General features: G+C 37.0%; 1 non-coding gene and 1 pseudogene across 1 annotated transcript; both read left to right on the forward strand.

Annotated features, from left to right (window-relative positions):
* Window positions 1-4970: 4970 nt before the first annotated feature.
* LOC114895733 lies at window positions 4971-5075 on the forward strand. The gene has a single exon (XR_003793628.1). It is a non-coding gene; the product is annotated as a U6 spliceosomal RNA (small nuclear RNA).
* Window positions 5076-14663: 9588 nt separating this feature from the next.
* On the forward strand, window positions 14664-18589 carry LOC114895350 (annotated as a pseudogene).
* Window positions 18590-24426: the final 5837 nt, after the last annotated feature.

The raw sequence follows: 24426 nt of genomic DNA on the forward strand, positions 1-24426 counted from the left end.
AACTTTTAAATACACTTAATTAAAGCTTTTCCCATAAGTAAAAAAATCATTTTAATGTAAATGCTGACATACTGAGTAGAGTTTATATTTTGATTTCAACGTTTGAAGAAAAATGTCTCACATAAACTATTAGTTCTATAAGAAGGACTATGCACAACACTGAGCGATTTCATGAATCATTGGTCTCTGCTATTGCACATAAGGACAATTTTTAGATTATATCTAAAGCATTCTAGTCATGCTCGTCATGCCTACAGGGAAACTTTACATATTCTTTACAAATAAAATATCAGTATATAAAAAGAAAATATTAGAAAATCACTTTAAGAACACAAAATGTAAAATAAGCAAAAGTTTTCTGTACTGAGAAAACAGTTCTCCAAAATGTCAATCTCATCTTTACCTAAGTACAAAATTTTGTTATAGTGGAAAAGTAAACTCAAATTTCAGTGTAATTCTTCATTTGATTAACATGGTACATATTCTGAGAAGGCTACATCTCATATGTCATTTGAATGAATTTTGATTAGTCTAGAAATCATAATAATTCAGTATACTGATAAATTCTTAAGTTCTGTTCCTTAAATACTTAAATAGAGAATATAAATTTCTTTTGGTTCTCACTTTTCCTAGGACTCAGGTAACTTGAAATCTACATCTTCAGCTCCCTCTGCCATCACTTTTCTCTACTATTTGTTAACTCTATTGTATATAACATTTTGCATACCAAATTTTAAACAAATTATCACTATATAAAAATTGTGGAAATTCAATTCAAATTTTCCAACTTCCATTCTCTAGTTCAATTGTCAGCCTGAGAAAGTAGGCTTCTCCATTCATTTATCATTAATTAACTCAGTTATTCAACAAATATTCCTTGGCACCTAATATGATAGTGTAGACCTACAGAAGAAAATAAGACAGCAGAGGTCCCTGGCCTAATGAACCTATTGTTTATTGGAGAAAATAGATATTTAAGTAATAATTTCAAGTGTGATAAGTGCTAATAAATGGGGAAACACAGGCCTTGTGGAAGTATAAGCCTAGTCTGTGTTTCATAGAACAGAATAAAGATGGAAACAATCAAATGATAGAAGCATAAACATCATCCAACCAATCCTTGACCTTGATTTTCAAACATTATTTTTTACATTTTTGGCTGAGAAATACACTTATGTAATTTTGAAGAATGATGTTTCCTGATGCTTGGCCTGAGTACATTAATAACAAGTTCACAGAGCAGAAATCATCCTGATTTATTCATAATTACAGCATATTTAGTTCAGTCTGATAATGAAACTTTATCTACAGTTGTCCAAACATCTTGAATTTAGAAATAGCCGTAGGTCTCCAAACAAATCGTTTGTAATTTTTATGTGGTAAATGTAATGACAATTTGAGAACTAGCTTCTAAATGAATACTGTCAGAAGATGTATCAGTGTTTCTAATTTGTACTGTTCTTTTCCATTTGGCAGATAAACATTTCCAATGTTAATGATGGAATCAGTGTAGACAATGCTTTTATTTAAAAAGAGGAATGAAAAGTATGCTTTTTAAAGAAGTGGATTGGCAAATGGATCTAACATATTAAAAGATCTAGCTGTTGCCTGACTGATTTAAAGGTATAGATGTCTAGAATTTGGAGGACTCATGTTTAAACTTTTAAAACAATATGAAATTACTGTAAGACAAAGCCTGATAGCTTCCCTTTAATCAGTATCAAGATACATAAAACTTTTGCACTGTTCCATGTCACAGGAGAATTCTTTGTATGACCCCTGCTTAATGAGCAGAATTGTAGGAAACTGTTTTACATTTTAATGAACCAATGTGGATGGCTAGATCTCTGTATAGTACATGATATAGAAATCATTTTGAAATGTATTCAAATAGCTTAGTTTACCAATTGCAGTACTGCTGTTTTTTCTGGTTTATCTACTAAAGGTAAATAGTTCAGGTCTAGCAAAAATATAACAAATTGGAACAGATTTTTAGTGGATTTCAAGTACTAAAGAGCTCAATTCTTTTCCCCGTCTTAAATCACTCTTTACCTGTATAGCAAGTTCTATATATGAGATGATTTAAAAATTTCAGTTAACTAAAATTTGTATGTGTGCATATATCTATATATCTATATCTATATCTATCTATCTATCTATCTATATATATAACATTGCTAGAATCAGATAATGTTAATGCTCTCAATGGCAGAGAGAAAATGTAGTCTGAAATTGCTAGTTAGAAAACGAAACCAAGAGAGGACACTACCATGCCAATGTGAAGTGGGAAAGAAGTATACGTTGGAACTAGAATCTAGGACTTATTACTTATTTATCTACTTATTTATTCCACAACGATTTATTTATTGAGAGTCTGTTATGTGCCAAGCACCTTTCATGAAATCTAAAGAAATATAGATGAATGTGCATCACAGTTCCCAACCCTTTGCTCTATGTGCTAGCGCTTCTAGGCATCCCTATTTCAACCCTTAAGCTTCTTTCTGAAAGCATTAAAAACACACTAGAGAATAAGCAGAAAAAAAATAGATCTGGAAGATTAATTTGGAAAATCTATAAGAAATAGAACAAAAAGACAGATAGGTGGAAAAAAAGAGAGAAAATTGGAAAGCCCATTCAAGAGATGTAATATCTGAATAATATGAGTTCCAGGACATACCAGAGAAAAGCTTTAGAAGGAGGAATTTTGGAAGTGGATTTCCTAACACAAGGAACATAAATTTCTTAATGGAAAGGATCTACCAAACACCCAAGGTAACAGATTAAATTAAGCATATCATTGTGAAGTTAGGAACAACCCTTAGGAACAAATATATGGTTCCATTTACTCACAAGAAGAGAGAAATTGTAAAAAAAGACACATACATATATCATTAAGAGTCATAATTGCTTCAGAATACTCAACAGCAATGCTGAAAGGTAGATTAATGGATTCATATATTCAATATTCTGAAGGAAAATGATATCTAACCTAGAGTTCTATACTTGCTTAAACTATTATTTAAGCAAAGGTTAGAATAAAGACTTGGAGTTGTGCACAATCTCAAAAAATATGCTTACTACATACTGTTTCTCACAAAGCAACTGTACTGTATGTTCAACAAATATGAGATAGCAAACTAAAAATGAGGAAAATATGGGACACAGAAAACAAGAGATTCAGTTAAGGAGAGAGGTAAAACGAATCCCCAAGATGATATTAAAAGGCAGAAAGCAGCATGACTGCTGTGCCCAAAGCATAGAAAAACCCAGACAGGATTTCAGCATGCTCATGAATGTATAGATCCATAGAGTTCAGAACCCCAGAGCCACACCATCCTTTTCCCTGAATGAGCAGATCAGCACAGTCAAAACCAATGAATCTTTTACTGATGAGATGCAAAGATGATATTTGGATAAGAGAGAATGAGGAGATAATAAAATCATACTGAAGCTAGCTTCTCTCCTTTTAACTCTCCTCTTTCCAGAGACTTCAGATTCCTGCATAGTACAATTCAGAAGAAAAAAAAAAAGCACACGAATTTACCCTAATAAGAGGAATTATCCTCTATATAGCACATGTTAATATATGCCTAAACTGCACCTGAAAAATATAAAAGAAACTGGTAAAAATGATTACCTTTAGGAGGGGGAAATGGGTGGCTTCAGGAAAACTGTATAAAATAATTACTTTTCATTCACCACTGTTACTCGGTACGCGGGTCTCTCACTGTTGTTGTCTCTTCCGTTGCGGAGCACAGGCTCCGGACGTGTAGGCTCAGCGGCCATGGCTCACAGGCCCAGCCGCTCCGCAGCATGTGGGATGTTCCCGGACCGGAGCACGAGCCAGTGTCCCCTGCATCCGAAGGCGGACTCTCAACCACTGCACCACCAGGGAAGCCCTCCACTGTTACTTTTGAATTTTGCACCAAAAGCATGAATTATCTAGACATATGGTGAAATTAAAAGGATGGCAATAAAATACATTCTCTCTCCAGAACCTTCAGTCTTGTTAAATGTCTCTTTGAGATGTTTAGAAGCTCACCAGTTCCACATATTCCACATAAACAGGGTGATGCTAGGCCCTGCCTAGTCCAGCATGCCAGAGCCTAAACTTCCCTGGGAGTCAGAAACAGCATCTATGCCTTACTTCTTTGTTACCAGGAAATGAGTTCAGAAGAGGAGGCCTAAACATACCTAAATATAATAAGTGACTAAAGAAAAAATATCACTTAATCAATTTAACTGGGAAAAATGGGGGTGTGGGTAGAGAAAATTATGTGTGCACTGAAACCATTTAAAAGGGTAGACTAGTAATTATTTAGATGATTATCCAAAGCATATATAATGTTTTATAGATTAGAAAACTTATGTAGAAATAAGGCTGAAATTCTCAGAAGTATGTGTTTTCTTAGGAGTTTTTCAGAAGATGAGCAAACCAAAATTCACTATACATTTTCTAAATAACATGTATATTACTACTACATGAAGGAAATAAATATTTCTAAATAGTGTTTTTTTTTTTTTAATAGAAGGCTAGAATAGCTTCCTGAACATACAATTTGTAAAATATTCATGAATTTTTCAGGGGGTGGGACAGATTTATTTTTCACAGGAAACACAGAGCTCTGTTAATGGACTTTCATCTTCAAAAGTTCTGTTTTGGGTCAGGAATTAATGCAAAACTTACCATCCTTTCATTTCACTTATGCTAAGTTAAAAGCTAACTAAAAAATACTGGAAAAAAATGTGACAACTGATAATTAACCTTAACCTTATGTTATCGGGAAAAAAATATCATGACTTGAGGTTCATCTATTTTATCTTGCTACATGGTAGCACTGAATTTGAAATGCCAATATTAGCATTGCCCGAATATGCTCTTGAAATGGTCTCGAAGCAAGTAAACCTGTGTCTATAACTTCATAATCTTTAACACTTTAAATTTTGTACCATATAAGAGTACATACTAAATGCTCACTTTGGCAACATATCTACTAGAGTTGGAATGATGCAGAGATTACCATGGCCATTGCAGAAGGATGACATGAAAATTTCAATACTTTTATTAAAAACTTAAGAGAATTTTTTCCTAGCAGACTTGTGCTACAAGAACTACTAAAGTGAGCCCATCAGACAAAAATAAAAGCATAGGTCAGTAACTTAAATCCATATGAAGAAATAAAGAACATCAAGAAAGGTAACTGCAGAGGTAAATATAAAAAATAATATAAATGTATTTTATTCTAACTTTTTTTTCTATCTGATTTAAAAGGCACCAACATAAAGTAATAATTATAATGATGGCATATAGGCATATAATGTCTAAAGATGGAGTTTTTATATCAGTAACAGCACAAAGGAGGGCAATGTAAAGGAGGAGAAAAGTTTTTTATACTGTTGAAATTAAGTTGGTATTAATCAAAACTAGATGCTTATACTTAAGATGTTATTTGTAATCCTTAGAGCAAGCATTAAGAATATAATTCAAAAATATAGTAAAAGATAAGGGGATTGAAATTGTACACTAAAAAAATCTTTTTAACAACAACAACAACAAATGAGTCAGTAATAGAGGAAGAGGAATTAGGAAAAAAAATGTGACTCTTGGAAAATAAATCACAAATGTTGGACATAAATCCTACATGAATTACATTTAATATAAAAATTACAAAATTAAATATTAATTACATTTAATATAAAAAGGTTAAACATTCCATCTAAAGACAGAAATTTCAGACTGGATAAAAAAATGAAAAACGTGATCCAAACATATGCTGCCTACAAGTGACCCACTTTAGAGTCAAGAAAATATATAGGTGAAGTGTAAAAGGGTTGGAATAGATATACCGTAACAGTAACAAAAAAACAAAACAAAACAACAAAACTGGAGTGGCTAAGAAAATATCAGAAAAAAAATATTTTAAGATGAAAATTTTTACTACAGACAAACATTTTAAAATGATAAAATGATTATTCCATCTAGAATGTATAATAATTATAAACTTATATGCACCTAACAACAGAACCTCAAAATATAATGAAGTGAAATCGACACAATGGAAAAGAGAAACAGACAGTTCTACAATAATAGTTGGATACTTTAATACCCTTTTTTCAATAGCAGAACAGATAGAAAATCAACAAGAAAATTAAAAAAACTTGAACAGCATTATCAATCAACTAGACTTAACAGCCATGTATAAAACATTCCACCCAACAGCATCAGAATATACATTGTTTTCAAATGCACATGGATATACTATATGCTAGGCCATAAAACAAATTTCAGTACATTTTAAAGGATATAAACAATACAAAAAGTGCTCTCAGATGAAAACAGAATGCAATAAGAAATCGTTAACAGAAAGAAATTTGTTGAAAATCACAAATGGACATTAAACAATATATTCCTAAATAATTTATGGGTCAAGTAAGAACTCATAAGGGGAATTAGAAATAATTTGAGATGAATTAAAATGAAAGTATAACATATTAACACTTGATTGGTCCCACATACTCTTTTGAAAAGCAGAGGGGTTAGACAAAGAGATCTAAATTAATTAAAAAATCATTTATTATTCTGGGAATAAAAAGAACTGGGCTTAGTCTCAGTTTAGCCCTTATCTTTGTGTCTGTTGATCATCTTGGAATAGTCATTACATAGTCAAAATACAGTTGCCATCTCAGGAATCAAATACAGTCATCCCTAGGGCTACCATAACAAGATACCACAAACTTGTTAGCTTAAAAGAACAGAAATTTATTTTATCACAGCTCTAGAGGCCAGAAGTTCAAACTCAAAGTGTTGAGAGGGCCATGTTCTTTCTGACGCCTCAAGGGGAGGATCCTTCTTTGTCTTAACCAGATTCTGGTGGTGGCCATCAATCACTGGTGTTGGCAGTTTTTGATTTGCAGCTGCATCACTCTGGTCTCTTCCACTGTTGTCACATGGAATTGTCTCTGTGTGTTTCTGTCTCTGGAAATAATTTAAATAGAAATTTCTATTTTTAAAAAACAAACTGTTGATTACTATGCTCTATTTAGATAGTTCCTCTGACCCACACCCACCTCCATTTCCCCATATGTATTTGAGAAGGAAAGAGGAACTCCTGTGAGCTATCATATTGGAAAAAATCAATAATACAATGTTTTACTAGAGATACCTCTTATCTAAAATATTTGAATTAAATATAAAATCTGGGGAAATTATCACCCAGTTTCCCTCTTCTAGAGGCATGTTCTAAATGATAGGCAGCAGAATGTTTTATACCCATGAGGTTTGCTGACATTATTGATTTGATCCAGAATCTGTATTTTCTCTAAAGAAAATAGTATTCTCTCTTTACTTTCTTTAATATATAATGTTGGTGTCTTAAGAATATTGTCAGAGAGGATGCTTGTAGTTCAAATGATTTGGCTGTATTTTACCAGTATTATTACAAGATAGTCAAACAATGGCTGGGCTCCAGTACAGACCTCGGTCCCTTTGTTCCACTGAGATACTGATCTGAAAGCCACTGTTTCCTTATATTCCAAAGACCAAATAAATAAAACAAATAAATAAACAACAACAAAAAAAGTAAATGAAACTATTTTAAAACTAACTCTCTTTTCTTGCTCATCCATGTTAATTCTCTTCTACCTAAAATTACTTCCTGGAAGTGATTTTTATGTTTCTTAGAGCCTCTTTATGTATATATCCACACTAATGCATATAAAACTGTTCCTTGTAGATCTTACACTTTTTCCATTTGAATAATTATTTTCACATGTCATATAGAGTTTATCCATTGTCCTAGATATGCATTTTTCCTGTGTATTTGAGCATCATAGGAAGATAAATTCTACTCTTGAAAATGTTAACTGGTCACTGAGACACAGAAAGCTATTTTTACCGTTTTTCAATAGTGAGTAGATTCTGTATGGGTGGAATTTTAAGATGTAAGTATACTGTTTGTCTACACTCAAATTACGTTCCCCTTATCATAGAAATTGACCAATGAAGTGTGCTGCTGACTTTTCAAAATCCATGTACATATAATCCATTAAGTTATTAGATATAACATTGGTCAGAAAAGCATACTGTGAAATGTTGCTTTTATTTAAACTCCCACAATTTTCACTACATGGTTTCAAGATTTTACTTCTTTATTGCCCTCTGGTGGTGGGCTCTGTGAACTGCATATTTACGGGTCTGGAGCACATATCTTCCCGGAGGTATACAACTCCTCAGGTATAAGCTAAAGAGTAGATGATAAGAAGCATTCAGATTTATTAAAACTAATTAAGAATATCAGTAGTCTAACTGTTGTTTCTAAAAATATAAAATATTTATTCTTCTGTTGTCAAACAACCATATTTCATGAAAAGAAGTATAAATCCTTTCTTGCTTGCAATAAAAGAACAATAATTGAAGATATTCTTCATTTGGACCAAATACCTTCTCTGAAAATATGTTAAAATAGGAGTTGAACTTTCCAAAATATTCTTTAGGCAATAAAACTCCACATATAATTTCAAATTATAATTTAATTTTACCTTCACTTTAAATATCTATATTGACTTAAATGCTCTACTCTGTAATTTCGGATGATTTCCTCCTTTATATCTTCTTCCTCTCTTCAACAAATAAAATACATGTGAATGCCTAACATGAGGTAGGGTATTCTCTGTGAAATAATGATATTGGTAAACTTGATTTTGACTTAGCAGAGGGATTGAGCCTATGTGTTGGTGAATTCTCCCCAGATGGTGCGTGGGGAGAGGGTCAGGCATGTCTCTGTGCTCCCGAAGTTTTCTCTGTGAAACTGTCAACCTCCAATATCAGAAATAACTTCCTTTGTCAGAAGGGATTTTCAGACATTAAAAGTTTTCTATTAAAGTGTAAGTATTTTTAAAATCTATAAAATATAGGGCATTATAAATTTTCTTTAGTTACTACAAGCTGAATTTTAACTGAGAAGACTGGGGGCTCCATGTATGTGTACATGCATGCATGCCTGCATGTTTGTGTGCTACACACATGTCTGTGTATGTGTGTGTGTGTGTGTGTGTGTGTGTGTGTGTGTGTGTGTGTGTAGGTCTACTGAGGATACAGAACATATTCTGGACAGGAAAGAGCAGTGGTATATCAGAAGGGAAAAGAATATAAAGGACCAGCTTCACCTACTTAATTTGTCCCCTGACCTGGTGTCGTCTTATTTTCCACCATCCTTTTCTGATCTGTATACTAAATATCCAGGGTTCCTAGGTACCCCCAGGTACCTCTGTAAGTTTTACAAGCCTATCAATACCCCATGTACAGTGGATGGAACCTGGACTTTTTGCCCATATAGTTTTCCTTTCCCTCGGAGTTTTCGTCTGAGTTATGTCGTGGGGTAGGTACTGTTGTGAAAATTTGTGCTCACTTGTTAAATAGAAACTACTCATTTAACTGTTTAAACAAATAAACAGTATCTTGAGTCAATTGCAGGGCACCTCCAGTCTCCACAAAGCAGAGTTACTTTGGGACAGGAAGGTCTTTTAGTTTCCCCTTAAATCAAAATACAAAGTTATTGAACAATTCTGGGACCAACCCTATAGTTGCAAACTTTGGGAAGAGATCACAGGATTCTGTAATTGTCTGATTATCCCCTTACTGGGACAACAAATAACTCAATAGCTCTTATACTGAAGTCAAAAGGAAGAATAATACTGAAACAAAGTCTGTGTCTTATTTTTATTTTCTCTTGGCACATAGTAGGTAACTGTTAAATGTTCTCTTGATAAATATTAAAAACACACAAGATACTTCATATACTAGGGGTCATAAAATTTCAACATTTCTTTTGGTGTAGGGGTTGATGATGAAAAGTTTGGAAACTTCTGACCCATGTTAATGTTCCTGCTTTGAGAACTGCAGGGTGCAGCTTTTAGATGGAAAAAGTTGCCAAGAGGACCAAAAGTAGAATAAAGGCATTTATGTAATTCTTCCTTATAATTTCATTTATTGGTTTTCAGCATCTAACTTTGAAAAGTTGCCTGAGGCTGCCTAAGGTCTGCAATAAGGATCACAGCTGTGCTGTCCTACCCCCTCCCCACACGTGGGAACAGAGCCTACCCAGCAGTGCTAATAGAGGCCCATGGCTTTCCGCCCACCTCGGTACTGCTCAAGGCAGTGGCTTTTTTCTACCAGCCTCACCCTTCCCCATTTGAATCTTTTTCTTCTTTCCAGTTGTATTGAGATATAATTGACATATAACACTGTATAAGTTTAAGGTGTACAACATCATAATTTGATACAGGCATATATTGCAAAATGATTACCACAATAAGGTTAGTTAACACATCCATGACCTTACACAATTACCTTTTGTGTGTGTGTGTTTGATGAGAACATGTAAGATCTACTATCTCAGAAACTTTTGAGTATGCAATAGAGTGTTGTTAACTATAGTCACCATGCTGTACATCAGACTTCAGGGATTTATTCTTCTTATAACTGGAAGTTTATACCCTTTGACCAACAACTCCACATTTCCTCCACTCCCCAGCCCTTGACGGCCACCATTCTACTCGGTTTCTGTGAGTGCAGTTTTTTAGATTACACGTAAAAGTGAGATTATGCAGTGTTTGTCTTTCTCTCTCTGACTTATTTCACTTAGCATAATGCCCTCAAGATTCATCCAAGTTGTTGCAAATGGCAAGATTTCCTTATTTTTTAAGGCTGAATAACATTCCATTCTACATATGTGCCATATTTTCTTTATCCATTTGTCTGTCAATGGACACTAAAGAAACAGAAACTCACTCAGTTCCTACAAGTGTCCAAGGTAACAATAGACAAAATATGGATGTTGGTGGGTGTAGATCCAGGCAGTAGATTAGACTACATCCCACAGGCAGGAAGGCCACTATTTTAGGGGGAGCTGCTTTGAATATGAATCAAATAATAATTGATTTATATATCACCAGTTCAGAACTAACTCATCTGTTTTAGACACCTCACCATAGATAGGAAATGAGAATCAGTGGAAAAGGAGGCTTCTGAAGGCAAACAGTCATAAAACCCATTTTATTCTGTAAAAAGGGGAATATACAGTCTTACCTTTAGAACCTCAAATCAAGCAAAGACATGTAGCAGCCTCAGTAGGATATAATCACAACAGAAAAAGTACAAGCAGGAGGCAGAGGAAAAAGAAGTGCCATTTAGTATGGGAATAAATAGCTCTGTATGTCTCAAAAGCCTCCTATAAACATGTCTGGGTGTCAATATAGTGTAATAATTAATATCCATGAACCCTGAGTCTTAAGAAAAAAGAACTGTATCTTTTGCTTTCTTTTAGAAAGGGACAGAAAGGTAACTATATTTTCTTTAATAAATACAGAGACTTAGTGCACTTAAATATTTGGTCAAACAATTTAAAAAATGTTTCTTACAATACACATCCTTTTCTGATGAAACAGGGGTAAAATAAGGTTCTAGGGGGTGAGGAGGGCATTAGGTATTATACACATTTTCTTTTCCGTCCTTTTGTAGCTGAATATACTTTTCCAGGCCTAAAGAAGTCGTAAAAGTATGCATCTAAGATTGAATAAAAGGTTTCATAGACATATTTTACGTATATGCCATTAGATTTCCACAGAGTTATTTCAGGCTGCTGACAGGCTGCTTGCTTGAGCTGAGACCCCTCTAAACAAAGCCCATGAAGAAACTAACACCTGTGAAAGCCAACTTATTTATTCTGTGAGTAACTTGGCTACAGAGCAGACTAATTACCTCTTTAACCACACTGTTTGAATTCATTGTACTTATCTGGGAATCACTATTCTGAAAGTAGAGGAGGGGACTAGGGAAGTTAAAAGAGACAAAAGATCTAAATATGGTCTCTTTGCAGAATCTCAAAGGTCAGGCAACAGGCTTATTTCTAATGGTTTTAAAAGGAGAAGATGAGCTGTGGTTTAAAGGTCCACTTTGGAATTCAAATTCTACCTCAGGTGTAGCCTGAATGCTAGTGCACCTTGAGTGATTCACTGAAGGATCATTTCTCAGCACATAGCCAGTGTTTTTTCACGCTGACCTCTCACCGCTGTGGCCTCTCCACCGCGGAGCACAGGCTCCGGACGCGCAGGCCCAGCGGCCACAGCCCACGGGCCCAGCCGCTCCGCGGCACGTGGGACCCCCCCGGACCAGGGCACGAACCCTCGTCCACTGCACCGGCAGGTGGACTCCCAACCACTGCGCCACCAGGGAAGCCCAGCCAGTGTTTTTTAAATTTTCATATTATTTTATCCCAGTGAATAATATTGATGAGGGATTTTGAAACTATTAAATTCCGCCGAAGGACTTGATTTTGTGATGATACCAAACCTTGGAAAATAAAGGAAGTAGAGATTGGGTGAATCCTTGAGAAATTATTAGAGTTATAATTGATTGTTTCATAAGGAAAGATCAGAAATGGATCATTTAGGAACCTGGATGAACACTTTGAATCTCATCTATTTCTGTTAAAACTACAGGTTAGTTGAGCTCAAAAATTGTGCTTTTTGGTAATAAAATTTGTTTTAACCCTTCTCTCAATTATGCATGTAAATGTTGACCAATTCACAAGTAACTGTTTACAGTCGATGGATTGGCTGGTGGCTTTGGGATAATTCATTTTATAGTCTGGGATTTCCAGTGTTATCTTTATTTTCCTATTTATACTCTATTTCATACATTTTATTAGCAGTAGTAGTAGAAATAGTAGTAGTAGTATCATTATTATTTAGTTAGAATAGAATTGTATAACGTCAAACATATACTAAGCAACACACATTTTGAAAGCGCTGGTGTTGAGGTAAATTCGATGTTGATGAGACTAGTCACTGCCCTTAAAGGAACTTGTCTTCTAGTTGGAAAGAGGTCACATATACAATAATCTGAGGCATTAAGTAAATACATGGGTCTGAGGGCAGAAGATCCTTAAGGAAGCAAGCTACAAAGAACTCATTTTGAATCCTGGCATTAAAATTGGCAGATCTCCTCACACCTTTTTATGACAGTTATAGACAAAGCAAGTAGGACTGGAGAATACACTACAATGGCCAAAATAAGATTTAATGTCATTTCAGCCTAGGGGATTATTTCTAGGCTTTGAGTATATGATAATGTAAATGCTACCTAAATAGTAAATTTACTTTAACGCTGACAATGTAGAAAAGATATTTTGCTGCAAAAGTATACACAGTAGTAACAAGTGGATTTTGGAAGAAACTAATATTTTGTCTTATACTGATATTACACTATTGCCCTAGACCTAGCACCAGCCTTTACTCTTCGTTGTTTTCTTCTAAGACTAAAGAACCTCTTTATTGTTTGTGCTGATTTTTTTTCTTTTTTTTTCACCAACAGATCTCAGAGAAATCTGAGTGCTCTGGCCAGTTGGGACAAAATTATCATTAGAATTCTTGGCTAGAGAAGAAAGCTCCTAATTTAAGAATGGCTTTTTGCCTTCTGAGAGCTCAGAAGAGCAAATTGCAAGCCATCTACATTTATAAAACACGTTTTAGTATGGAAAATTTCAAACATCTACAGAAGTAAAAAGAAAGAAGTAGAAACTTTCATCAATTGTTCTCATCAAATATCAATTGCAGGCCAATACATTTTCTCTATACCCTCTCTTACTACTACCACCATAATCCCCAGCAATTTTTTTTTTTTTTTTTTTTTTTTGTGGTACGCAGGCCTCTCACTGTTGTGGCCTCTCCCGTTGTGGAGCACAGGCTCCGGGCGCGCAGGCTCAGCGGCCATGGCTCACGGGCCCAGCCGCTCCGCGGCATGTGGGATCTTCCCGGACCAGGGCACGAACCCATGTCCCCTGCATCGGCAGGCGGACTCTCAACCACTGTGCCACCAGGGAAGCCCCCAATCCCCAGCAATTTTAAAGCAACTTCCAGATTTCTTTTTTCTCAGTGAAAACGTCAGTATACATATTTCTAAAATGCAAGAACTGTCCTTTTTAAGCTCGGCTATGTCATTATCACACAACCCAAATAATAATAATTCCTTAATATCAACAAGTAGCCAGTCAGTTCATGTTTCCTTGATTGTCCTATAAATGTATTTTTATTTTAATAACCATTATTTATTTGATTGCTGATCCAAACACACTTTCTTTTAAAGTATAGGTTTAAAAGAACTCAATTTGCTCATTTTTCTTGCAAGTATTTGTCATTGAATTCAAAGTGTTCATCCAGTAAGGTTCCCAACTGTCTGGATTATGCTGATTGCATCCCCTTTATGCTTATATATTTATTATGCTCCTTTGGCCCATGTATTTACTGTCAGTTGGTAGATAGATCTAGAGCACTGACATAATTCAGGTGTGATTTTTTGGCAAGTTTACTTCATAGATAATATTGATTAATTCCAAAAGGAACTATAAACTTACTGTGATGTTGCAGCCATTAATGATCAATGTCTAGATCCATTAATTTATTAAGGGTACCAAATGGTGATATTCTACTAATTAGATTATTATTCATTTACTAGCTAGAATATTATTTCATCAACTATTTGGTTGCCCTGAGTTACAGTTTAATTAGGAAAGGAAAAATAAATGCTTCTTTTATTTTATTTACCAGTTTTACAAAAAAAAGAATAAAAACAGAGAGAGAGGTTGACTCCAAAGTAGCTTCCGAAGATGACAAATGAGGTATTTTCTTTCTTTGTTGTTGTTTTCAGTGAGGTTGTTATAAATACCGATGCAGAGATTGTCCCCTCTTAGGTTCACAGATCCTGTTCAAGTTGGCTCCTGAGTCCTTTCCACACAACCACAGTAGTCTTTGAAGTCTTCCCAGCTCTCTTGTATGACAAGATGTAACAGGAACATCTTGTTCGTTTCTCATGCTGTATTGGAAATCAGCTATTTCTCCAAGGAGACATTATCCACTGTGTTTATTCAAACTTGTGTTCCTTCTAGTTTAACCTTCTTTCGAGACATGATTTTTTTAAAAAACAAATTACTTACTGAATTCTTTCACCTTTTCAAAACTTCCTATTCTCCAATCACTTCATTTCTGAATTTTTCTAATTTCTTTTATGTTTTTCTTAAAACCAGTTTCTATTCCTTTTAAAATTTCTTTTTCCGCAATATCAGGCAATAAATTTCATTTGTTCTGTGGACGTGTCTTTCTATCACGCTTTCAGGATTTGCTGGAACTTCCTTTTCACCCTTCTTTTTTCTTTTTCTTCTCACTGATTTTCTACAGGATGTGAATGGAATACTCTTCTGTCACTCATTTTTAAATGAAATAAGTTTCCACTTTAGGAGGGAAACATAGATCAGAAGATAATTTCTAGCTTCAGAACTCCAGGGCTCACTATCTTCTATTATTTTCATGACATAATTTAAAAAATGACCTTAAAATTTCTAAACTCTTCCTCCTCGGCCCTCCTATTCCCATTTACCCAGACCTCCTCTTTCCTGTCCTTGTTGAGTATGGGGATTTGTTCTGGAATGGTGCTTTGGTTTGATAGGTGTCAAGGTTTCACAGACCCCAGAACACTTGGCATCCTCAGAACATTTCAAAGTTCTTGCACTCAGCTGCAAGGTGGAGCCTGCAATGTTCACTCCCGGTTTCTGCCACTGTTCTCAGTGAGTTTTTCAATCTCAGTGAGTTCTTGAACCATAGTAACCTCTGGCTCTCCTGAAAGAGAGAGAGAGTCCTTCCCTCGTCTTCCTCCCACACACCTTGGGATACACATATGTAGGTCTTTTTCCTGTTGTTGATTTGTTCCTACCTGGCTGTATGTTGCAGTTCATGTGGACACCTTGTTGTAGATGTTGTCTGTGGGTTTTTGGTCTTGCTATCCTAGATGATTTTCTTTCTTTTTTTGGGGGGTGGGTGTTGTGTATTTAGGGGAGGGGTGGCATATTCAGGGATAAAAATCTTCTCTGTAGCCACCATCATTTCCCCAGAATCCTCTGCCATTCTTATTTAAAACAAAATCATAGGAATCATTATCCCGATCCTTAGGATAATCATTACATTGTATCTGTCTTTTTTTCCAGGCTTCAAGCTGTCTGTGGCTCCCCACGTTAGTATACTGACATGACTGGACAATGCCTAATTTGGCGGGCTCTTTCTGTACTACCTTCCTCCTAATCATGACAGCCTTGTACGCTATACATAGTCTTCTTTACTGATAGGGAATTTAGAAAATACAGGAAACCATGAGTTTAATAGGTGAAAGTGGAATTAATGTATTATTTTTCTCAGGTAAAATATCATAAGACTCCTTAGGCCAAAGTTGTAAAATGAAATCGCAAATTTCCTGGAATCATTTTGCAAACGTGAATGCCCACATAAAGTACACTAGGACTTGAATCCAAGGAATAACACATTTTTAGAGCCTCCAAATGTATAAACTTAGTACAATTCTGCATTACTTCTTAAGGCAACTGAAGAAAATAATTTTGTGATAAATATTGATTTTATTAACATAGTTATTTTAAAAGTTTATAAAACTTTAAAAAAATGTTAAGGCTCTATCAGCCTCATCAGTTGTTATTTCTTTTCTAGAATCTTGGATAAAGGAACAGTCCTTTGAGAGGAAACATGGTATAAAATGGGAAGATAATCTAACAGTGAAGACAGTTATATCTCTTCCTGTGTGATGAACTACTCCTAAGCTTGGTGGTTGAAAACAGCAGGGACTTTATCTCCTCACAATTTGTGAATCAGCAGAATGGGCTGAGATCTCCTGGGTGGATCTATCTTGCTTTCACCTGAGGTGACTACTGAGGCTGCCATCATCTGGTTGCTGGACTGGGGCTGGTTGCTTTCACATGTCTGGCCACTGGTGCTGGCTGTGGCTTGTGCCTAGTCTCCACTAAGTTAGCCAGGCTTCCTAACATGTCAGGTTTCCATGAGGACGAGCCCTAAAGCACAAGTACTCTCCAAGCTTCAGCTCTTGATATGCCATTGGGCCAAAGCAAGTCACGTGACCAAGCCCAGATCAAGGTGGAACAAAACTACACAGGGTGAGAAAGTGGGGGGGAGGGGCATTTGCACTAGGGGTCAGTAGTCTAACAAACTGCTGCAATAACTATACAAAGAAAAACACCCCGGAGGACAACTGGTAAAAAATAAATGTGTGCGGGGTGGGGTGAGGGTTTGGCATGGGGGGGGCAAAGGCAGTAAACGGGGGCTACCAAAATCTGAAGCTTCTGGAACTTTTGGAAAATCCACTGGGATTAAAGGAGTTACACAACCATGTTCTGACACCAGAAGAAAGGTCCCAGTTGAGCATCAGGGAAGTCTAGCACTCTTCCTCCATCGCATCAATTTTCATGTTCCTTTGACTCAGCATATTTGTAGAATGAATCATGGCTTTCTATAAATTTTTAATTCAGTTTTTCAAAGCAATAGTGACCTCACTTCTATCTGCTGTGCCACAAAAATGCCGTAGAAAAAAATTCCTTCTGTTAAATCGCTCACTAGGTGAAATTGTATGTGTAACCCAGTAACAAAGAGGTATTAAGAATCGCCACAGCCGAGCCGGCCTTCCGCACTACGCACCCTGTAGCAGCCAGTGGGTGAGCCAGGAGTCTAGGAGGTCACCGTGGGAAGGAGGGGCGGGGGCAGCGTGGCAGCCTCCTCCCGTCTCCGTGGAGCCACCTCCGGCCTCTGGTACAGGAGTCGTCCGCAGCAGCCGGTGGTGGCCAGCCTTGCAGCGTTGTGTTCTAGGTCAATAGCTTCTAAGACTCCAATTGGATTCATTGGAGTAGGCAACGTGGGGAATCCAATGGCAAAAGATCTCATGAAACATGGCTAGCCACTCATTATTGATGATGTGTTCCCTGATGCGTGCAAAGAGCTTCTAGATGCAGGTGAACCCGGTAGTATCTTCCACAGCAGATGTAGCTGAAAAAGCTGACAGAATTATTACAATGCATCAATGTGCTAGAAGCTTATTCTGGAGCAAATGGAATTCACAAAAAAGTGAAGGAAGGCTCACTATTAATAGATTCCAGTACTGTTGATCCTATGGTTTTGAGAGAATTGGTCAAAGAAGTTGAGAAAATGGGAGCAGTTTTCACGGATGCCCCTGTTTCTGGTGGTGTGGGAACGGCTCAGTCTGGCAACCTCACATTTAGGATGGGAGGGGTTGAGCTGCTGTGGTTCATGGGCTCCCATGTGGTGCATCGTGGAGCTGTTGGGACTGGCCAGGCTTGGAAGATCTGCAAAAACTTGCTGTTAGCTATTAGTAGGATTGGAACTGCTGAAGCTATGAATCTGGGACTCAGGTTAGGGCTTGACCCAAAACTCTTGGCTAAAATCCTAAATACGAGCTCAGGACGATGTTGGTCACGTGACACTTATAATCCTGTACCTGGGGTGATGGATGGCGTTCCCTTAGCTAATTACTATCAGGGCGGATTCGGAGCAACACTCATGGCTAAGGATCTGGGATTAGCATGAGGCTCTGCTATCAGCACGAAGAGCCCAATCCTTCTGGGCAGTCAAGCCCATCAGATCTACGGGGATGATGTGCGTGAAGGGCTACTCAAAAAAAGACTTCTCATCCGTGTTCCAGTTTCTGCAAGAGGAGGAGACATTCTGAGTTTGCCCTCTGGCTGTGAACACTGTTGAAACCAAATTGTGTCTCGGAGCCCCTTATGGCCCACTCCACAGGAAAATGGGCTTAATCAAAGGTCAACTGTCTGCTTTTGAGTGTCTAGGTCAGGGGTCCCCAACCCCTTGGCCTCGGACGGGTACCAGTCCGCAGCCTCTTAGGAACCAGGCTGCACAGCAGGAGGTGAGTCACAAGCAAGCCAGCTAAGCTTCATCTGCCGCTCCCTATGGCTCACATTACCGCCTGAACCTCACACACCCGCCCCCACTCCCTGGAAAAATTTGCTTCCAGGAAACCGGTCCCTGGTTCCAAAAAGGTTAGGGACCTCTGGTCTAGGTCACAATAAATCCTGGGATTTTCCACCCATTTTAAAGTGCTTATTCTTTTTATCTATTTAGCAAACATAGCATCTGTAATTTTTTTTTCTGCAAGCCACTGATGGTAACTGCTAGCTAGCTAGCTGATTGGCCTTTTTCAAAAGTTTGATTCCTGAGCATCTTCAGCTAAAACGCTGCCTACGTCAATCAGGATATTATTTACTACACTTTACAAATAAAACTAAATTTTTTTCAACAGGATAAAATCTATCCTCGAGGAAAGAAAAGAAATTGGTGTGAGAAAAGGTATTAGAGAAAGGGGAAGTATAGTGAATTACTACCTGTGTCCCTCAGAAAATTTGGCCTGTTAACCCAGGGGTGATATTCTTGCATTGAGATTACTGGTTTATTTTCTAGGAGTTGTTAAAGCAAGAGAACTCCTTGCTGCATGTTATGTAATTTGGACTCTGTTACATTATCTTGGTGTGCCCCTCTTGCAACAACTTCCGATACTCAGCAAACTTGTTTTTTTTTTTAATATTTTTGCTTCCTTGTACATGTTTACTGCATTTTTTTTTTTTTGCGGCACACGAGCTTCTCACTGTTGTGGCCTCTCCCGTTGCGGAGCACAGGCTCCGGACGCGCAGGCTTAGCGGCCACGGCTCACGGGCCCAGCCACTCGGCGGCATGTGGGATCTTCCTGGACCGGGGCACGAACCCGTGTCCCCTGCATCGGCAGGTGGACTCTCAATCACTGTGCCACCAGGGAAGCCCTACTGCATATTTTTTGACTTCAAAAGAATGACATCTTTAGAACTGTTTCAGAGCCAACAATGAAATGTGCTTTAGATAATTATTACACTATGCTAAATATAACCATATTATTTTGAATTCATATAAATTTCTATGCTGATAAAAAGAAAAAGAGGCACATTTCATCAATGTTTAAATAGTATCCTTCCTCCTCTAAAACTTAAAATAGGATTCAATCTGATTCCTAAAGCGTTATTTTCTTCAACAACAAGAGCTGACTTAGGCCATTTCTTGGCAGTGGAATCTGAGCATAGAGGTCCCTGTCTGACTGCCCTTTGATTCTCTCTCACATTATCCTGGGTGAATGTAATGGATGGGCATGCCCTTATGACTTAGCCCACTGATACTTCTCCTGATGAGGGTTAATGGTGTGGGCCACTTTAAATCTTGCCCAGTAAAGTGCTGACATCTGGGGTTTCCTATCAAGTTTACCAGATATTCCACAGTAATTTCATAATTTGCACAACATAAAACACTGATCTTGAGCTTAGGAAAGCATTTCATTTAAACAGATACAGAACACTACTCTACAAAATTGTTTAAAATTTGTGAGCAATTGCATTAAATAAACTCTAATATAAATTAATCTAATACAAGTAAACTAATAGTTACAAAGCTATTGGTTGCTTCAGAAGCGGTGGCTACGGATAACTTCAAAGTTGTTTCCTCAGTTCATTAAGAGGAGAAACTGTTTGCTGTCAACTTATCCTTGGGAAAGCTTATTCCTTAGTTTGAGGCTGATTCGCATTATGAATATATAGGAACCATTGCTGGTTCTTCCTTTCCATATTCAGTGCACCATTATACTTCTATCCTCTTAAGATCTGGATATCTGTTACTGCTACTGTTGGCTGGAGCCTGGGAGGAGGAAAGCTATCAACAAAAAAGTAAACAAGTGTTAAAGATTTTTAGCATACTACTGAGACTTTTTATCTACCATAATCATAAGAAATAATAATTAAAATTACTTATAGCCTGGTCAGTGAGACCTTGAGTAAATTTTGGAAGCATCCACGTTTCATACAGTTTCAGGGGATGGATATTTCCTGTTATTAACTCTATATCCTCTTCAGCTGGAACAGAGAGACCTTTCTCTGTTGAAGCAGTTTTGTCTTTTTCCTGGGCATTTTCAGTTTTCTCTTATTAGAGACTTGTAAAGCTTACATATACAAACTTACACATACACATATAAAGCAAAGAAGGGATACAGTAGTCTTGAGAGGACACTGTTTTGTAGCAGGCACACAAGACAGATGTAATATTCCCTGATTGCATTTGCCTCCCTAGCCCCAGCTCCTTTGTGGAAAGCATCAGCATTCTGATTGGTCTCTGAACTCCACTGACTGGACGGAACACTGCATTGGCATTCTTAGGGAGCATTGATGGTCGCTCCGGAAACTGTGGTTAGAGCTTGTGCAGCCAAAGTGCACAGGAAAGAAACAAATATACTTAATATAACATGCTTACTCTGTTTTTCTTAATTAGCACTTATTCCCTGTAAGAGGCTGATTTCTGCTTTGACAGGGAGTAATCGAACTCTGCATTCCCCCAAACCATAAAATTAAAGTTAACATACCTCAGCTTTTCATCCTACTGGAAGAAATGTATGAAATTTAAAGTTATTTTTTAATTGCTGCTGTTTAGAATGGCTGAAGCCCATTCGCTGAACTTGTTAAAGAGCAGTGTTAATGAGGGTATTTTTCGCTTCTTTGTTTTCCTACCACAGCATGAATTCTCAGTCCCAAGTGTGCCCTGTTTTCCACAATAGAGACAGGGGAAAAAGTGCGAGTCTCTCACCACAAAGCATGAGACAACTACAAATACTTCTCTCCCAGAGTTCACATTGATGAGAGTATTTGTGGAAAATAACTTCCTCTTTTTGTGGGAATACAGTAGAAATGCAAGTTGTATTCTCCACAATTTCACTACTGGAAAAATAATTTCATAGTCCACATTTTTTATTGGTCTTCTTAAAAACGTATACAGTGTTTACAATCAGGAGTAAAAGAGAAGATTTTCAATGCGATATTTCAAGGAGCATTTTCTAAAGGCAGGATCCAGTCCCAACTTTGGAAAATTAACACACACCTATGAGATCAAAGAGTCACCTGCAAAAAATTTTATTATGTTTCTCTTTCATACTAGTTTCCTAAAGATGCATTGTTACTTCTTGGTAATGTAATAGTCAGACATGACTATATGGTGGCCATTTGAGGAAGAAGTAGCTCTTACATAAGTGTCTAGTGACCTTATCTCTTTTGATACAATACCTCTTGGTTTCAGAGGCTTGCACAGGTTTCCTCTAAATGAATAAACTTAGTAAGGTTTTTCTAACTATCAAATAGTCTAAAAGTAGATTTAGAAATCTACTTCTGAAGCAATTTTGTTAAGTAGTTATTGGTCAATTCTCTTTCTGATTGGTACTTCTTTCTGCAAAACAAATCCCTGTACTTAGAACAATTAATACCACCATCCCTGGCTCCTTGATTATTACACAGTGATGTTTCTTGAGAAAAGAAGCTTACCTTTTTTGGGGGGAAACTTCAGTCCATGAAATAAAACTTCATTAAAACTAGTTCTGCTTCTAATGCCAGTGTGAGGCAGATCAGTATCCCCTTTCTTTTGACTTTCCAGGCTGTGTGAAGAGAATGGTATGGTTTGGTTTAGGAAGGGCTGTAGCTTAAGAGGTTGCATTATGTTTCTGTGTCACTTTGGGGGATTTTATTTCAATATTATATCCTGTTCTGTAAAAACACCATAGTCATTCTCTTACTTATTATTAAATAATTAAACGCTGCCCTTTGTTTACTTTCTCCTTCTGATCAGAGGATTCCTCTCCACTCTAGGCCTTGATCTGAGTTCCAATTCATCAGCTTGTAGTAGCTACACTTCTGATTTCTGAAGTCAGACGGATATGGGTCCCATTTCTGTCTTCATCAGTTATAATTTAGCCTCTGATATATGCATACCAGAGCTGACAGTGACAAACATTTTGCTTCTCCTTATTTTTCCCAGGGTTGTTTGCATTTTAATAGAGGTTCACAATATTTTAAGTAGAGTTGGGATGGGGTGGAAAGAAAGAGCAGGAAAACATGCTTTTAGGAAGGTCTGAAATACAAATCACATGGAGGTAACTGCTTGAGAGAAAACCACCCCTACCCGAGTATTGTCAATAAAGTAGCACAGGGAGGCAAACAAGTAAATTGTTCACTAAAAATATTCTTCTTTAGAAGAATAAAATTCACAAGAAAGCCTCAATGCAAATCAAATATATTTGTTTTCCTCAAGGAAGATATTTGAAAAGTAGTAGTAAATACCTACTTTGACCTTCTGTGTCCCTAGTGTTCTATCTCCACTAAGTTTTAGGAACACTACATAGAGGAGGAGCCTGAGTCTCAAAGACCATAAGTAAGAGATGGATTCCAGAGCCTTTGCAAGGTCCATTATGTCCCATGACTTCCCATTGCTTGTGCTGTTCATCCAGATAGGTGCTTAGGATACCAGAATGAATGCATCTCTTTCAAGAGGTTTTTAACAGACATTAGATAATAAACAAGTACAACACCTAACAAATAGAACATAATGCTTTATTTAAAGCAGAAACAGAATAAATGCTCACCTAGTATCGTTTAAATCCCCTTTAAATTATTTTTTGAATCAACATGTTTATATTTGAGGGTATTTTCTTATTTTTTCCTAGTTCCCTTTACTTGCACCTCCTTTCTTTTGCTCTTTTCCCTACTGAAATGTTTATGGTTTCAAAAGTAATTACTTCTTGAAGAAAGTTTTCATGTATACTAAGTACTACCTAATGGAAGCCATAAGCAGAGTCTGCTAGCATTTAGAGTGGTATAATACATAGCCAGGCTGAATCAAGTGGGAGAGAAGGTTAATAATTCTTTTAAACTGGCAGTGTTGCCGGAGGTGGATTAATATGCTTTTTGAATCTCTTATGTGCTGTAAGTCTCCTTGATCACAATCACTATGTTAATGGTTTAGGTTTTGAATTAGAGGTGTCTCCTGGGGTCAGCTGGGCCAACTCCCTTAATCTCTCTGGCCATATTAGGTGATAGTTTTCTCATTTCAATACATGATCTATGTTAGAGGGAGTGTTGACTATACCAGACTCTTAACGTGGGCACCCGGAAAGTGGAAGAATCTCTCTACTGGTGATTAATCATAACTCTTTTCATTGTAAATATAGTCCTTCCCTTAGGTAAGGCAGGAACACCATGAAAAATAGAAGGTTCTCAGGTGTCTGTGGAAGCTGGAGTGCTCTCGACCTGTCAGCTCACTGGCAGAGCAGGCTTCGCCCAGACACTAGAGAACAAAATGTGAAATTGGCACCAGCCAGCCTCTCCATTGCACAGGATATCCCTATTTAAATTTGACAACCAGGATATTTTACAATTTGAAATTCTTGTCATCTGGTTTTCTTTAGTTTCTTCTTTAGGATGAAAAGACTGAGAAGCTTGTTAAAACATCTGGAATTCTGATGGTGAGGCTTAACCAGATCTACTGAGTCATCAATCAGCAAACATTGACCAACGCTTACCATTCCCCCAGTTACTATACTAAGGACCCAGACACGTCTCAGATAGTGGCCTTGCTCATTCACTGTATTTACAGTACTTTTTTCTAAATGTAACCAGAGCTCAGGTAAAGACAAGACATTGATTTGAGTCTGAAGTAAAC

This window comes from Monodon monoceros, unplaced genomic scaffold (genome assembly GCF_005190385.1).
Source record: "Monodon monoceros isolate NGI ecotype Baffin Bay Population unplaced genomic scaffold, NGI_Narwhal_1 Super_Scaffold_14, whole genome shotgun sequence".
Taxonomy (NCBI): Eukaryota; Metazoa; Chordata; class Mammalia; order Artiodactyla; family Monodontidae; genus Monodon; species Monodon monoceros.